This window comes from Equus caballus, chromosome 18 (genome assembly GCF_041296265.1).
Source record: "Equus caballus isolate H_3958 breed thoroughbred chromosome 18, TB-T2T, whole genome shotgun sequence".
NCBI lineage: Eukaryota > Metazoa > Chordata > Mammalia > Perissodactyla > Equidae > Equus > Equus caballus.
In genome coordinates this window covers 56,387,031-56,402,665 of record NC_091701.1, presented here as the reverse complement: position 1 = coordinate 56,402,665, position 15,635 = coordinate 56,387,031, and the positions used below count along the sequence as shown (strand labels likewise).

The following is a 15,635-nucleotide window of genomic DNA, read 5'->3' as shown; positions in this document are numbered from 1 at the left end:
TTCAGGAAAAAATAATCAGCAGATTTGGATAAATTGGAGGACGGTGGACGCTGCCCTAGTACTACAGTTCCCTCTAGTGGACACAAAGAAACATGGTCCTGTTTACACCGAGAATGACCCCAGTCTCTTCCACAGGCAATTAGAATCTGGAGGGGTTTTAGTGACCAACATCTCTGGCTTCCACATGAGGAAACTGAGGAACAAGAAGCAGAAATGATTGGCCCAAGTTCACATAGCCGACTCTAGGCTAAAATCCAAAATTTCTAACTCTCGTTTTTCTTCCTTTTTTCGCCACTTTCTGTCCTCCTTCCTTCTTTTTTAACACGTACTGTGCACCTGTCAATGAAGTAGGATACTCAGAATACAAATATAAAAAATATTTAGTCTTTGCCTTCAAGTCTAGTTTTCTTTCAAGCCTACTTCTTTTATCCATTCTCTAGGAATGAATTTGTTAGAGAATGACCAAACAACCGTCCAGGAAAGGTTCTCAGTCATCCACAAATCGACTCACAATGTGATTAATTAATTACTGAGATTTGACTGGAAAATACATCTGCAAATGTGGAAAGTGCCCTTGACCAGGTTCATGCCATTTCATGAAGAAAGAAGACTACATAGATACATAACTGTGAATTCTATTGCAAAAAAAGACAATAGGATATTGAAGGTGTTTGTGTGTGCTCACCACCTAATCCCAAACATTATCATTTGTGCATACTTCATTGAGCAAATCTTTATTGAGGACCGACATGCCAGGCATGTCCTAAGCACTGGGTTTAGTATGGTAAAGAGAACAGACAATGGTCCCATGATTTCTGCTCTCATAAAATTTACAATCTCCTTTTTGCGTGTGTATGTAATTCTCTAAATCCCAGGTAAACTGTTTTTCCCATTTCACTTTGGCAAGTCATATTTTTAGGTTATGGAAATCAGGGAGTATGCAAACATTTTCTAAAATTTCTCTGCTCCACCATAAGGGAAATAAATAATAAGGATTTGGGGCTAGACGGGACCGGAATTGAATCCCAACCCCACCATTTACAAGCTATTAGACAAACTGATTCGCTTCTCTGAGCCCCAGTTGCTTCTATAAAATGAAAATAATATGCATCCCTTGTGAGGGATGATGTTTTATCATTATTCTTATTAATACCTACACAGAGACATTACTTCTTGAGTCAAAAGCATGAATTACATATACATATTCCTTTCCCTAAAGTGCAAAAAAAAAATTATCAAAGGAGAAGCATTAATATTGTTCACTTAGTTTCACCAAGAATGTCATTTCCCAGAACTGATACAGAAAAATATTCATGGCCATTGACATCTTAATTTTTAAAAAATAAGGTCAAATCCTCTAACAATGGATGCTACTACAACAGCACTTCTTTAAGGCTATTTTCTTCCATGGGTAAACATGGCCTTGCTCCACAGAAACAAAGGCACTGTTATTTCAGTTGTCATGAATAAATTTGCTATGACCATTGTTTATCTATAGAAGGGATCTTTTAGTAAATTGTATCTAAACTTATCACTCCGTCTATTTAATGGTTTGACAAAGGCAAGAATCATGTTTCACTCAGCTCTCGCAGTTCTCCGGACCCAGTGGTACCTTGCATAGAGTTAGAGCATGCTAAATGTGTACTAAGTGAGAAGACCAGCTTATTATGTGTTATTTGACATGTAAGCTGAGAGAGAAAATCCAACCTAAGTTATAGGTAAACTTATTTTGTTTTACCTGGAATTAGCAATTATCAAATCCTACTCCTATAACATTCCTGTTAGAAAAAAAAAAGTAGTTAAATTCCCCAATCTCTACTCAAACCAAAGCAAAGCTTCAAAAATACTTAGACACAGAGCGAAGGAATAGGGCAGCTGCAGGGAGGACTGGTATGTTTGCACAAGGTGTGCATACAGCAGGCCAACATCCTTTCTTTGTTGTAATAGTTCCTAAAGATTGCTCCACACACCAGTCCTATGAAAGCCCAGGTTTTCAAGGTCAAATAAGTTTGGGAAACTTTGCCCAGCATTTTCTTCTCTTGCAAGTTCACAGTGTACATTGGTAAATTAAAGGCTATCAGAAGTCCTGCCTAGAATGAAGGAAACTGCTTAAAACTGTTTTACCTTGCACTCGCCAAATTTATTTGACCAAAGTTTCACCTATAAACATCCTGCAGAACTAGTGGGTTCTATGGAACACACTGACTTGGGAAACTGCCCCACTGTGTTCAAAGGATCTCTTTATCGTGTTAACTCACAAAAAAAACTCTGCGATTTCATCTCCAAATCCTGCAGGAATGAGAATGTGGTAATTTCCAGCAATGTTTTAACTATGGTAAAATGGCACCACTTTGAAGGTCCCAGAAAATTAACACAATTGAATTTTACTTATGTAAGAAGAGGTCAGTTTGAATCCAGGAGATGGCTCCCCAGCAACACCTGGAATGTTGTCATAAAAACTGATAAACAGATGTCCAAATCCTGTTTTGTATCCGGGAGGGACAGAGAGAAAGGGGAAAAAATGTAAAATTATCACCGCCAAATCTCACTGATGTTTCTTACAGTTTTCTTCAAATCGATATACAGTATCCATTTTCCTTTAACTCCATCTTGGAGCTTCCAGTTTATTTTTGCGTGTTTCTAATTCTCCTCTCTAGATGGCAGCACAGATGAAAGAATGCCAGAAAACCTTGGCGTGGGCCACCGTCAACAACAGCAAACAGCTATCAACAGCCCGCCCCCAACTCACCCTTCCTTTTTTTAGAAAAAAACAGAACCTAAGGTATGATGACTGGCACTTAATCGTCTCAAATAGATTTAATCGGTTATACGGGGATGGAAAGAATTAATGACAAACTGGTATCAGTGAATGAGGAAACTGACAACTTAGCAGCAGCTCTCCCATGCTAGTTGTGTTTTCTGTATCTTAAAGATAATGTCATCAATGTTCCTATGTTGTGCAGAGTGCCACTTAGCATGGTTATTTGCATCATTACGCTGGGCATCTGATACAGCCAAACTCCAAGGCACCTGGTTTGCTATAAATATTAGATTCATTTAAGATATATAACGATGCTATTTACTAACCCTTTTGTCAACTGATGCTTTGAACCTGCTGTAAAGTGATCGCACCATGTCACCAGATGCTGCACTGAAGCTGAGGAAGTTAGCATGAAGGTAACACTTCATTAAAAGCATGCAACTTACTGTGAAATTAATAATGCAAGAAAAACGGAGTGGAGCAGACTTAGAAGATCTTTATACTTTACGTCAAATCTCCACTAAGGATTTTTTAAAACCTTATTTTTCATGGTATCATTGAATATCTTTGTTAAACAGTAAAATGGGGTCTAACTAGCAAGATGTTCACAACAAAATCTGCTGACAGGGAGAACATAGGGAAGCTGGCCCCTTCAATGTATGGCATTTCAAGAGCTTACGAGTACTCCAAAGAAAACTAAGTTGTTCATGTGTAATGAACTGGACAAAAGCTAAAATGTGACCTGTGCCTTTTAAACAAACAAAAACGCTCACCATGGGGAGTAAAAATAAATATAGTACAATATAAACCAGCCTGAGGCCAAGTGGATTGTGGTTCATATTTAAGAAAAAATCAGTTTGCAATGTATCAGAGTTCTTTTTAAATTCTCTTTCTCTCTCTCTTTTTTAAATGAAATCAAACATTCCAGGAAATTACTCTAAACACTACATCTTTCCTTGAAGGAGTACCTTTTGATATTCCTTGGGTTGAAATTAGTTAATTCTTTGGTGAGTCAGGCTATCTGCTTTTCCGAAAACAACTTCCGTTGCTCTAAAGTCACTGAATGCTTTTCCCTGGGCTCTAAGTTTAGAGACAGAACCAAGCCCTAAAATGAAGAGGCCAAGAGGCACTGAGATAGTGCAGAATATGAGGGAGTGAAGGAAGCTGGGATAATGAGTGTCACCCAGCCACCGGCCTGCATGTATCTCAGGGGCCGTACCATCCCACACCATCCAGAGCTGCAGGCCAGCAGCACTCAGCTCTGAGCTTTTCCCTGGAGTCAAGACTCATCTCACTCCTTCCAGAGACCCAGGAGTCTTGGAGGTATGACACAACCAGGACAAAGCTGAATCCTGAGAGACCTGACCACTTAATTCTCCTGCATGTACGCAGCTGCCAAACCCACCGTGTCTCAGACCCTTGATATCCTTGATGCGTGCCCAAGAGGGAAGTGCTTTCAATGAGTTATCCCCTTATGAACACTCATCCCCAGACTTACTAAGCCTCCCATGCCTCCCTTTCCTCCTAAACTTTTCCTCTGTAACCTCCAGAATCCCATTCCATCATCAACAAAGTCCCTGATACCCCCAGCCTCTTCACTGAACATTCTTTAGCTTTCTAGCTCTAAGAAACTGGCTTTCCCTGTAAGCACACTGTTTCCTCGGCAGCCCTCACAATTGGAGGCTGCTGGGTCAGGCACTTTCTGTCACACACTGCCATTTCCATGGGTCTCAGTTCTCTGCTGTCTGAAACCCTGGCTACATAGCCATTAAGTCACACTCTCTACCCCAGCTTTCATCTACTGATTGCCCGGTAATGCCCTTTGTTTATTGAAGACATTGGCAATGGGCCCACAGTATTCCTTTTCATTCCAAATTCTGCCAATAATCTGGCACATTTGGATGTCATGAGGCATACATGACCTCTCAGTTCCTTGATTTCATCTCTAATTACCTTCTCCATTCTGTTTCAATCACCCAATCCCACGGCCACCCCCAGGCTTTATCATCCAGAAACCACAGCACCTTTGAACCCATAGCTTTCTATTCTAGTTCTTCTCATTTGGTTATTTTCACTCTATCAATTTTCCAAACTTGTTAAGACCTCTAGTCTTTCTGTTTTCTTCTTTCTCCTTATCTATCATCCATTTGCTGTCTCCTTTTCCTTCTCTACCCAGGAAGGATTCCGTGCTTTGTAATGTTGGCCTCTGGCCCGTGTCCTCAACTCCATTGTCCATTACTCTTCTGTTTCGTCTGCCTGACAAAACTTGGAAACATGTACCTTGAATCTACTTGTCTGATTTGGCCATTCCTTTACCTGGGCTGCTGGACACTGCTGGAGAAAACCGTAGTCACACAGATTGTGCTGCCCTAAATTCATGCTCAGCAACCTCAAATGGATCTTCATTGCTTCTGCAATCCTACCATATTCCCCTGACCTGCTTGCTTTCTTTCTGAGTCTCCAGAGCGGCTATTTCAAGAATTCTTCTCTCTTTCCAAACCTCCATACTTGCCTTCTTTACCATTCTCTAGAGGTGATTTTATTTCCCACTTACTGGGGGCGAGAGGAGGGGTGGTAGAAGTTATGAGTTGCAGGCAGCCTCCTTTTCCACGCCAACCTGCAAACTTATGTGCATCTTCACCTTCTCACCTCTTTCCTCAACTTTGCCTCTTGGTATAAAAGATGTTCCCTCTCCCATCAAAGGCCGATCTCTTGGCCCATCCTCTGGATTCCATCTCCTCCTGACTTTTCGTTGACCTCACTCTCAGTTATTCTTTCTCACTTTATTTATATAGTCAAGCTCTTCCTCTCTGCTGGCTCCTTCCTTCTCAAGTTAAAAAGAACACATTTTGGGGCCGGCCTGGTGGCATGGTGGTTAAGTTCTCACACTCCGCCTCGGCAGCACGGGGTTCTCAGGTTCAGGTCTTGGACACAGACCTACACACCACTTGTCAAGCCGTGCTGTGGCAGCATGCCACATACAAAATAGGGGAAGATTGGCACAGATGTTACCTTAGGGCCAATCTTCCTCACCAAAAAAAAAGAAAGAAAAAAGAAAAAAAAGCTGCATTCCCCTCCATCTACAGCCCTCTCTTCCTTTGCCAGCTAAACTTGGAAAACTTGTCTCTGGTCACCGCTTCAACTTTCCCACCTCCCACTCACTCTCTGAAATTGCTTTCTCCAAGGTGAGTGATCTCTCTGTAGCTAAATTCAAGGGACACTTTTCAGTTCTGTCTTTATTTGACCTTATGCAGCATTTGCCTTGTCCTCCTTCTTGGTAACTTCTCTTTCCTGTGTGTCTATGACACCATCTACATCCTCCCAGACATCTCTTTCTAGCCCAGACCTTTCTCTTGAGCTTCAGACCCAGATAGCTATCTTCTAGTCTGCACCACCTGTAGGTTCCATGGGCATCTTAAACTTAAACTGCACTCATTTCCTCTTCAAACCTTTACCTCTTCCTGAATTTCCCCTATGAGTGGCAAGCACCACCATGGACTCATTGATGCAACCAGAAACTTGTGTATCATCCTTGACTGCTTTGTTTTTACCACCTCTCATGTCCAATTGCAACACCATGAACTCTTTTTTTTAATGAATTTTTTATTGAGGTGACATTGGTTTATAACATTATGCAAATTTCAGGTATACCTTATATTTCAATTTCCGTGTAGTACCATGAACTCTTGATTCTGTTTCTCCTATCCTTTTGCTTATCTCCTTCCTCTCTGCCACCATCAAGCCTTACCTAAACCACTGGTCTCCCTGTTTCCATTCTTCCTTTCAAACCGTTTCCCATACAGTAGCCATGTGATTGTAACAAACAAAGAATCTCACAGATACAAGAGTCCCCAAACACTCAGGTACGCAAAACTGAAACATCTTTTCCTAGAGTAAATTAAATGTCTGAATCTGAGCCTCCAGCCTTTTTCCTGCCAGACAGCTTAATTTAGATTCTCTCAAGTGAATTCAGTGATTTGTCTGAAACTGAGATTAAGTAAGTATTTCAGTTCAGAATTCGATTTCAGAACTTCCTTCCCCTCTTCTTGCCCCTTTCTTGGGTCTCCTTGGACTGGCTGCCCAAGGGAAGTGGAGAAGAATGTGGAGGTCCATATATGATTGGCTACATGTTGTGATGGAGTGGGAGCTCTCCATCTAGTCTCGTCTGGGGTGGTCCTAATGCTGATGGGAGCTGCTAATGCCATTGTTGTCCATCCTCTGGGCACAGGTACGGCCCAGTGTGCCCTCTAGGTTTTTGGACCCTGCTGGCTCTGATGGGTGGTCCTAGGCTGGCTGGGTACACATGCAGGTCCCATGTAGCTTCATCTCACAGACGGGCAGCCACAACCCCAGCAAGCAATCCAGGAACATCTCTTCATTTTGTCCAGCACATCTCCTTCCAAGTCAGGTCATTTCTTCTCCTCTCCCAGCACAGAGGGGAAAAATCAATTCACATTTACACATTTGTGTGAATTGTTTAATCTCATTGTTTTGATCTCTGACTAAAAGTGCAGAGCCCTTTGTATGTGAATTTTGTAATGTAGAGTCTGGGTCTCCTCAGCAGCAGACTATCTCCACAATAATTAACATGCTTTCCACTCTACTGACAAAAGAATCTGGTGGTGGTGTGTGTGTGTGTGTGTGTTGGTGGGGTCACAGGGTGCAAGTTGACAGCCCAGAGCCCAAGGAGAGAGCTGAGTAAAGAGAGTACATTCCATTAATACTTCACATATCATCCTGTCACATGCTCTTTCACAATCATAAATCAGATCATTCACCTGCTTAAAGCTGGTCCGTAGCTTCTCATTGCCCTTAGGATAAAGTGTAAACTTTTAAACTTGACTTAAAAGTTAAGATCTGTCCCAAGTTTACCTCTCCCACCTCATTACCCACAATTTGCCCTCTTCTTTCAGTTCCATGGGCTCACCATGCCCTCTCTTACCTCTGGACTTTCTTACATTCCTAGATTTTCTCCAACTTTTCCCTATACGTGGCTAATTCCTGCATATTCCTCAGGTTTCAGATTAAATTCCACCTCCCCAGGGAAGTCCTATTTGACCTCCCTCCTACCCCTGACTTTCATGTGTCCCTTCTATGCACTCCCATAACCTTTTAATGTCATAGCACTTATCATGTTTTAATTTTTTTAATTTATCTCTCTCCCAGTAGAGTATAAATGCTTTTAAGGCAAGACTGTGTCTGTCTTGATCCCTGTTCACCCTCCAACACCTACATGTGCTTGACACATGGTAGGTGCTCAATAAAGATTTGTCAAGTAAGAAATAAATGAATTAGTGAAGAAGAAATTGAATATGCAAGTCAGATATTAGCTTAGGAAGGATGAGTATAAGGATCATTACCTCTTGAGACTCTAACTAAGGTTAGAGACCAAAATTGGTATTGGCACTAGTCCACATAATTGTGTGATTTTCTTTAATAACTTGGGTTATTAATGGTAATATCCCAAGAAATGGGTGGTGGGAGAAATGGGAGAACATGGGTGGTGAATTGATCCAAGACATGGGATTTTCTGGAAAGATAGGGCAGAAGGATCAAGGGGTAAGGAGATTGATGATGCTATGAAAAAGTGTTCAAAGTAATGGACAATGGCATCTAAGCTCAATAGTTATAAAACTGAGCCAGGATGGTGCTGATAGATTGGCATGAGAGAGAGTACAAGAGGGGTCAATAAACTGGATGTTTTGATGTAGTGAAAAGCAAGTAAGAAAACTAGCATACTAAGAAACAGAAGATGTAGTACAGAGAAGGGTCATGCCAGATGCAGTGTTTGCAGGGAGTGGGAAGCCATGGACTACAGGACCTAAGAGGAAAACAAACCCTAGAAAGGAGAGGATTCCCTTATTCCTCTGAAACAAGAGGGAAGGAGAAGAGGAAATGTCTTGTTTAAATATTTCTTAGTAAAGAAGAAACAGAAAGAGGGTGTTCACATTGTAGAATCTTGATTTCTTCCGTTAAGCAAGATGGGAAAGCGATATGCAGCAGGCAGGGTTGGGGTGTGAGGGAAGTAGGAAAGATTTAGAAAAGGAGCTGTGGGGAATGTGGTAGGAACACACCTACCTTGACTGGAAAATCAGAGAATTGCCTGTTAGTAGTACTGAGAGCGCAGCTGGAGCCAGTCAGCTGACGTGAGTTTGCATCAGATATTTAAATTTTCTCCAGCAGTATCTTCTGCTTTGGAGCAGAAACAGAAAGTAAATGGTGGGTTTCGTTCAGGAGTGGGGATTAGGAGGAAGGAATGGATGAAGGACCATGGGGATGAGGGCACCTATCAGGATTGTTGCTGAAACTGTCAGCACTGGTAAAAGGCTGCGGAAGGCAAGCGAGGGCTGCTGGGTCCTTGGCACCATGAGAACAGCAGTGGGTGAAGGAGCAGGGGTCACAATGAGGAGGACAAACAGAAAAGTTCAGTGGCCTTGATAAAAATTACGCCAGAATCTTCCAGATATTTTCTTCATAGAGTGAAAAGGTGAATGCCCCTTTAAATCATTAACTAAACTAGCATTCAGAGCTGAGCAGACTCTCCCAGGTTGGGCTGTTGTGCTTTGCCAAGAATTGATAAACTCCTGTGAACCCTCCAGGGCAGGTGAGGCATGATCCATCTTCCCTGTCTGGACAAGCTTGATCTGGCCTCCCTCCTCCTGCTGAAGCAGGCCTGAGGTATGTGCCATGATTCCGTGTCTTAGACTAATTATCACATTCCAGAATGTAGGACTCCTGCTGTTACAGCTTTTAGAGGGCCCTGCTCTGACCTCCCTGTCTGTGTCCCTCCCCACAAGGTGAGGAGACTGTGGGGCCACGGGGATGCACCCATTCAGAACCCACACTGATCCCTTCTAGACCACACTCTAGATACCTTGGACCACTTCAGAATTCCTTGCCCAAATGCTCCAGGCCCACTTTCAAAGGCCTGCCTACACTCCTTCTCAGTCTCATCCTCCCAAGGGCAGACCATGCCGTTGGTAGATGCACTCCTCAGCCTCAAGGAGGCCAAGGGGAGCCTCAGGGATGGGCACAGAGCGTGGATGTGCGGCCTGGGATGTTAACACTCGTGCCTGAGACGCCCTTCTCAGCCAGAGCCAGGAATGAGAAGACAAGGGAGACAACTTCAGCCTGGGGTCCAACTCTCCCCACGCCTCCATGTCCCTGCGCAGAACTCCAAGGAGTCTAAGAATTACACATTTCAAGTTTGGCCTTCAGGTCATTAGAAAGATAGAGTTATCAAGTTAGGAAATAGAACATATTTTATTTATAACTTTTACATAGTTAGGCACATGGAATACAGGCCTCCGTTTGTACTCTTGCCCTTGGTCCCACAAATGTTAGGAGCAGTCCTGGATCCTGCAATGTGTTATTTACCTGTTGTGAAGAATAACTCTTCAAAATTATTATTCTAAGTTTATTTAACATATAGTTAGGTCCAAATTGTATCCCAAGATGGCAAAAAATAAAAATTCGTTAAAAGTTCTATTGGGATTTCTAAAAAGTTTTGGTAGCCTAAGACCTTTTCCTGATTTTTGATATAGTTTGATGTTATTTGGTAGAGTATGTTTCCCTTTTTTATTAATTTCCGTATTTAAGCTGAATTTTCTTTTTTTTTTTTTAAGATTTTATTTTTCCTCTTTCTCCCCAAAGCCCCCCGGTACATAGTTGTGTGTTATTAGTTGTGGGTCCTTCTAGTTGTGGCATGTGGCGTGCCGCCTCAGCATGGCTTGATGAGTGGTGCCATGTCTGCGCCCAGGATCTGAACCGGCGAAGCCCTGGGCTGCCAAAGTGGAGCACACGAACTTAACCACTCGACCACGGGGCTGGCCCTAAGCTGAATTTTCTTAAAAAAACCTCTTAACCTACTGTGACATTCAAGGTACACAGCTGGGCCTTGTGAATAAGCCCCACCAAATAAATAAACATTGGAACATGTCTTCAGTACATCCATCTCAATCTTGAAGATGTTATCACACCTTTTTCGTATGTTCCAGACGCTTACTGATAGATTCAGTCTGACTGATGCTAGATTTGAGGGCTGTCCTGCAAATCCATGCATTATATCTTCATTCCTTCATTATCAGATCTTAATTAAAGGAGTAGAATCAGGTAAAGCTGGAATGTTTAGTCATTATACTATAGAGAAGGGAGGGGAGATAGCCTCTGGATTGCCTGACATGGCCCACTATTCTCATTCCATTCCACTTGCACCTTGACAAGCTCTCTACTACATCTTGAATCTCAGAATGGGAGATGACCTCTTGGGAGAGTCTTTGCTAAGACCCTTCCAATAGCAGGATACATTCTGCCAACAAATCTCAAAGTCTGATTGATGGATATCACGTTGAGAGGTGGGAGGCTCCGTTTCTAAAAGAGTCAGAAGAGAACATTGATGTAGGCTTGAGAAGACCCAAGTTCTTGACTCAGAGCTGTAATGAGATTGTTGCTTAAGTGATACAAGGCAAGTCATTTCACTTTTCTGTTCCAGAGCTTCTACTGCTGTAAAGTGTTGGCGGGGGGAGGGAAGGGGAGAGGAGAATTCATTTAGCATACCATTTTACAAAATTACTGAGCTGTGGAACCCTTTCCTTTTGCAGCAATGGGCAAAACTAATATTCTAAGGAACACTGTTTGGAAGAAGTTAGACTAAATCACTGCCTCTCAACAGGCAGGGGGAGTGGAGATTTTGCGCCCCCAAGGAACATTTGGCAATGTCTAGAGACATTTTTGGTTGTCACAACTGAGGAGACCGGAGATTCTGCTAAGCATCCTACTATGCATAGGACAGCCCCCACAGCAAAGAATTCTAACCTAAAATGTCGGTAATACTAAGGAGTTAAGAAACCCTGGACTAGATGAACTATCACTCTCTTTCAGCACTAAAATCTGAATGAGGTGGGGGTTTTTTTATTACTATTAAACACACAAAATTTTATTTCTCTTTTACTCAAAGTCAGCTGTGGGCCTGGGTGAATCTCCAGAACAGTTTTTTTCATATGCTCTCTCAGTATTTAAGCTGCTTTGAACTTATAGCAGCTTCCTATCAATATGTACGTCTGTGATTGTCTTGAGAGAGAAAGAGAAAGCATAGAGAATCATGCACTGGATCTTAAATGCTTCTATTGGATGTCTCTTCTACATTTGTTTTTAATAAGCAGCTTTACTGAAATATAAATCATACACAGTTTACTCACTTAAAGTATAAAATTCAGTGGTTTTTAGTATATTCACAGGTTTGTGCGATCATCACCACAATTTTAGCACATTTTCATTACTCCCAAAAGAAACTCTATACTGATTAGCAGTCACTCCCAGCTTTCCCCTAATACCCCACGCCCCAGCCCTAGGCAACCACTAATCTATTTTCTATCTCTATAATATACCTATGTCCAGTATTACATATAAATAGAATCATAAAATATGTGGTCCTTCAAGACTGGCTTCTTTCACTCAGCATAATGTTTTCAAGGTTCATCCATGTTTTAGCATGTACCAGTAATTTCTTTTTCTTGTTGAATAACCTTCTGTTGTATGGGTAAAACACATTTTATTTATCTATTCATCAGTTGATAGAATTTGGCCTGTTTTCGCTTTTTAGGTATTATGAATAATGCTGCTGTGAACATTTGTATGCAAGTTTTTGTGTGGATGTATGTTTTCATTTATCTTGGGTTATATACCTAAAAAGGGAATTGCTGGATCATATGGTAACTCTGTGTTTAGCCTTTTGAGAAACTGCCAGACTGTTTTCCTAAATGGCTGCACTATTTTACATTCCACCTAGCAAGGAATGAAGGTTCCAATTTCTCCACTTCCTCATCAACACTTGTTGTTATCTTTTTTATTCTAGCCATCCAGGTGGGTATGAAGTAGTATCTCATTGATTTTGATTGCCATTTTCCTGAAAGTTTATGATATTGACATCTTTTCATGTGCTGATTGGCCATTTGTATATCTTCTTTGGAGAAAAGTCTGTTTAAATCCTTTACCCATTTTTAAATTGGCTTGTTTGTCTTTTCATTATTGAGTTGTAAACGTTTTCTATGTATTCTTCTTCTTCTTCTCCTTCTTCTGCTGCTGCTGCTTCTTCTTCTTTTTTTTTTTTTTTGCTGAGGAAGATTCACCCTGAGCTAACATCTATTGCCAGTCTTCCTCTATTTTGTATGTGGGCTACCACCACAGTGTGGCCGCTGACGAGTAGTATAGTTCTCTGCCTGGGAACCAAACCCGGACTGCCAAAGTGGAGCGTGGCCAAGTTAACCACTAGGCCATGGGGCCAGCCCTTTATGTATTCTAGATACAAATCTCATATTAGATACATGATTTGAAATTAGTTTCTCCCATTGCATAGGTTTCTTGCTGGTGTCCTTTGAAGCATAATAGTTTTTAATTTTGATGAAGTCAAATTTATCTGTGTTTTCTTTTGTTGCTTGTGCTTTTGGTGTCATGTCCAAGCAACTGCTGACTAATCTAAGGTCACAAAGATTTATGCCTATGTCTTCTTCCAAAGTTTTATAATTTTAGCTCTTATATTTAGGTCTTTGTTCCATTTTGTGTTCATTTCTGCATTTGCTGTGAGGTAAAAGTCCAACTTTATCTTTTTGCATGTGATGTCCAGTTGTCCCAAACCATTTGTTGAAAAGGTTATTCTTTCCCCATTGGATTATCTTGGAACCCCTGTCAAAAATCAATTGACCATGAGTGTGATGGTGTATGAGTTCTTAAAAACACCTCTTTTCTGACATCTATAATTTCTTTTCTAAAGGGGTAAGTAATTTGTCACATCTCAGGTTCCTATGACTCTTAAATCAAAAACTTCGGAATAGAAGGTACTTTTACAATTATTTTGTTCCCCTAGAGCCATTTAGAAAATTCTGCTTGCGTTCTTTCCCTTTAACGCTATATCACCCAGACAGGAAACAGAAATCTAAGTAAACTGGGACACTGAGGACACACAAAGGATGTCCTTAATCTCTGGGTATGTGTTCTAATTTCCCCTTTTTGTCCTCATTTCTTTTCTTTTATCCTGAAGAGTTATATTAACTTTTTGTAAAATTCGTGGAGATGGATCATCTCCCTAGTGTTTGGGCCTAGGATGTATTTCTTGGCTAAAAGTTCTCTTTACCCCACTTCCACATGTAGAAAGAAATAAAACATGAGACTCTAATCTCACAAGTGAGGCACAAGGCTTATTTCCTCAAATGAGACGAGGGCTTCCGCTGAGAACATGTTTTGGGTTGAGATGGTTTTTTACAAACCCGTTTAGCTCCAATTCTAGGCTTATTTTATTGCTCACTTTATTTTGTTTCCATTTACACTGATGAATAATAGATTTAATTGTGTTCTATCATTTATATCATTAATATTTTCTCTAGGCTTGAGTGCCATGAAGTTCTCCTTTAAACTTGTATGGGGATTAAATTTGGCAGTGATTTAAGATAATTAATTCATATGTCGGTTGTTGGCAAGATCCAGTAATTAAAGTCTACTTTAGAGTAAGTTATTAACTCTTCCATAAAAAAAAGGCACTTTGTCAATTTATCAGTTTTAGCTATTTATTCTGGTTGACAGATGAGATAGGGAAGTTATTGATTGTACATAATCACCTCTGTACTTTCACCACTGAACGCTAGGTCAAATGGAAGTCTGGATTGTTCAAGGGCATAGTTTAAATCTAGAATAAACCAGTTCAGGTTGACTGGGGTTGGGGAGGATGCCCTTGGATCTTTACCTTTGTAATACTGTCTCCTGAAATTTTGCAAAGTCCATTTTTGCTCTGTTTAAAATTCTCAAGCTTTTAAACTAAAAACAGCCAAGACCAAGGATTTCAGATTGAGGTCTGAGATAATGATTTGCTTTACTGCTTACGTTTTATTTTTTTTTATTTTTTTTTTATTTATTTTTCAAGATTGGCACCTGAGCTAACATCTGTTGCCAGTCTTTTTTTTTTTTCCTTCTTCATCTTCTTCTCCCCAAAGCCCCTCAGTACATAGTTATATATTCTAGTTGTAGGTTCTTCTGGCTCTGCCATGTGGGATGCTGCCTCAGCATGACCTGACGAGCAGTGCTAGGTCGGCACCCAGGATCCAAACCAGTGAAACCCTGGGCCACTGAAGCGGAGTGCATGAACTTAACCACTTAGGCAAGGGGCCGGCACCTGCTTATGTTTTATTTTTATAATACTTTAAAACAATAAAAAGAACCTTTAGATGCTCTCCTTATGAGCAGACTAGAGGGAGGAATTCTGGTTACGTGTAATGCCTGGGACACAACAAGTGCAGTCCTTTCATTTGCAGATCGAAAGTACTCAAAAGTTTCCATGGCATGATAGCAAGTTTCATTTTGTTCTGCTTTGTTTCTTGGCCTGACATCTGGTTACATTTATTCAGTTTGAGGGCACCCCGTAAGGGGCCCTTTGCTTTCTCCTGATTGGCTGGTGATGACTACTACCAAAGTCAGTCCAGGTCTGACTCTTTCATGTGGTCAGTGTGACCACAGTAGTGGTTCCCAAGCCCAGCTGACCATCAGAATTACCTGGGGTGGTTTTCAAAGAGCTTACCAGGCCTCACCCCAAATATACTGAATCTGGATCTCTAGGGTAGAGCCAGTGAATTTGTATGTTTCAAACCTTTCCAAGGTGATTCTGATGTTCAGCCAAGTTTGGGACATGGTCTAGGACTCTCTCTAGGTGTTTGGAGGTCCTATGGGTTTGGCCTTAGGGCATTACCTCTGAGAAACTTGCCAAAAGAGTCTAAAAAGACCAGAGGTGCCTATTTGCGGTCTGCCCTTAATGACTATCTACTAACTTGGCAGAGTCCTGTGTTCCTTCTTTGCCTACTCTCACTCCCTCAGGCTGTGCTTGTGACTTATT

General features: G+C 41.2%; 1 protein-coding gene across 2 annotated transcripts in view; it reads left to right on the top strand.

The window, feature by feature from the left end:
- The window catches only part of NFE2L2 (NFE2 like bZIP transcription factor 2), a 137,790-nt gene that overhangs the window by 39,617 nt on the left and 82,538 nt on the right, over positions 1 to 15,635 (top strand). For both annotated transcript variants that reach the window (XM_070241280.1, XM_070241281.1), the window contains one exon: positions 2,658 to 2,782. The gene's annotated coding sequence lies outside the window, so the exon portion shown is untranslated. The remainder of the gene's footprint in view (positions 1 to 2,657; positions 2,783 to 15,635) is intronic.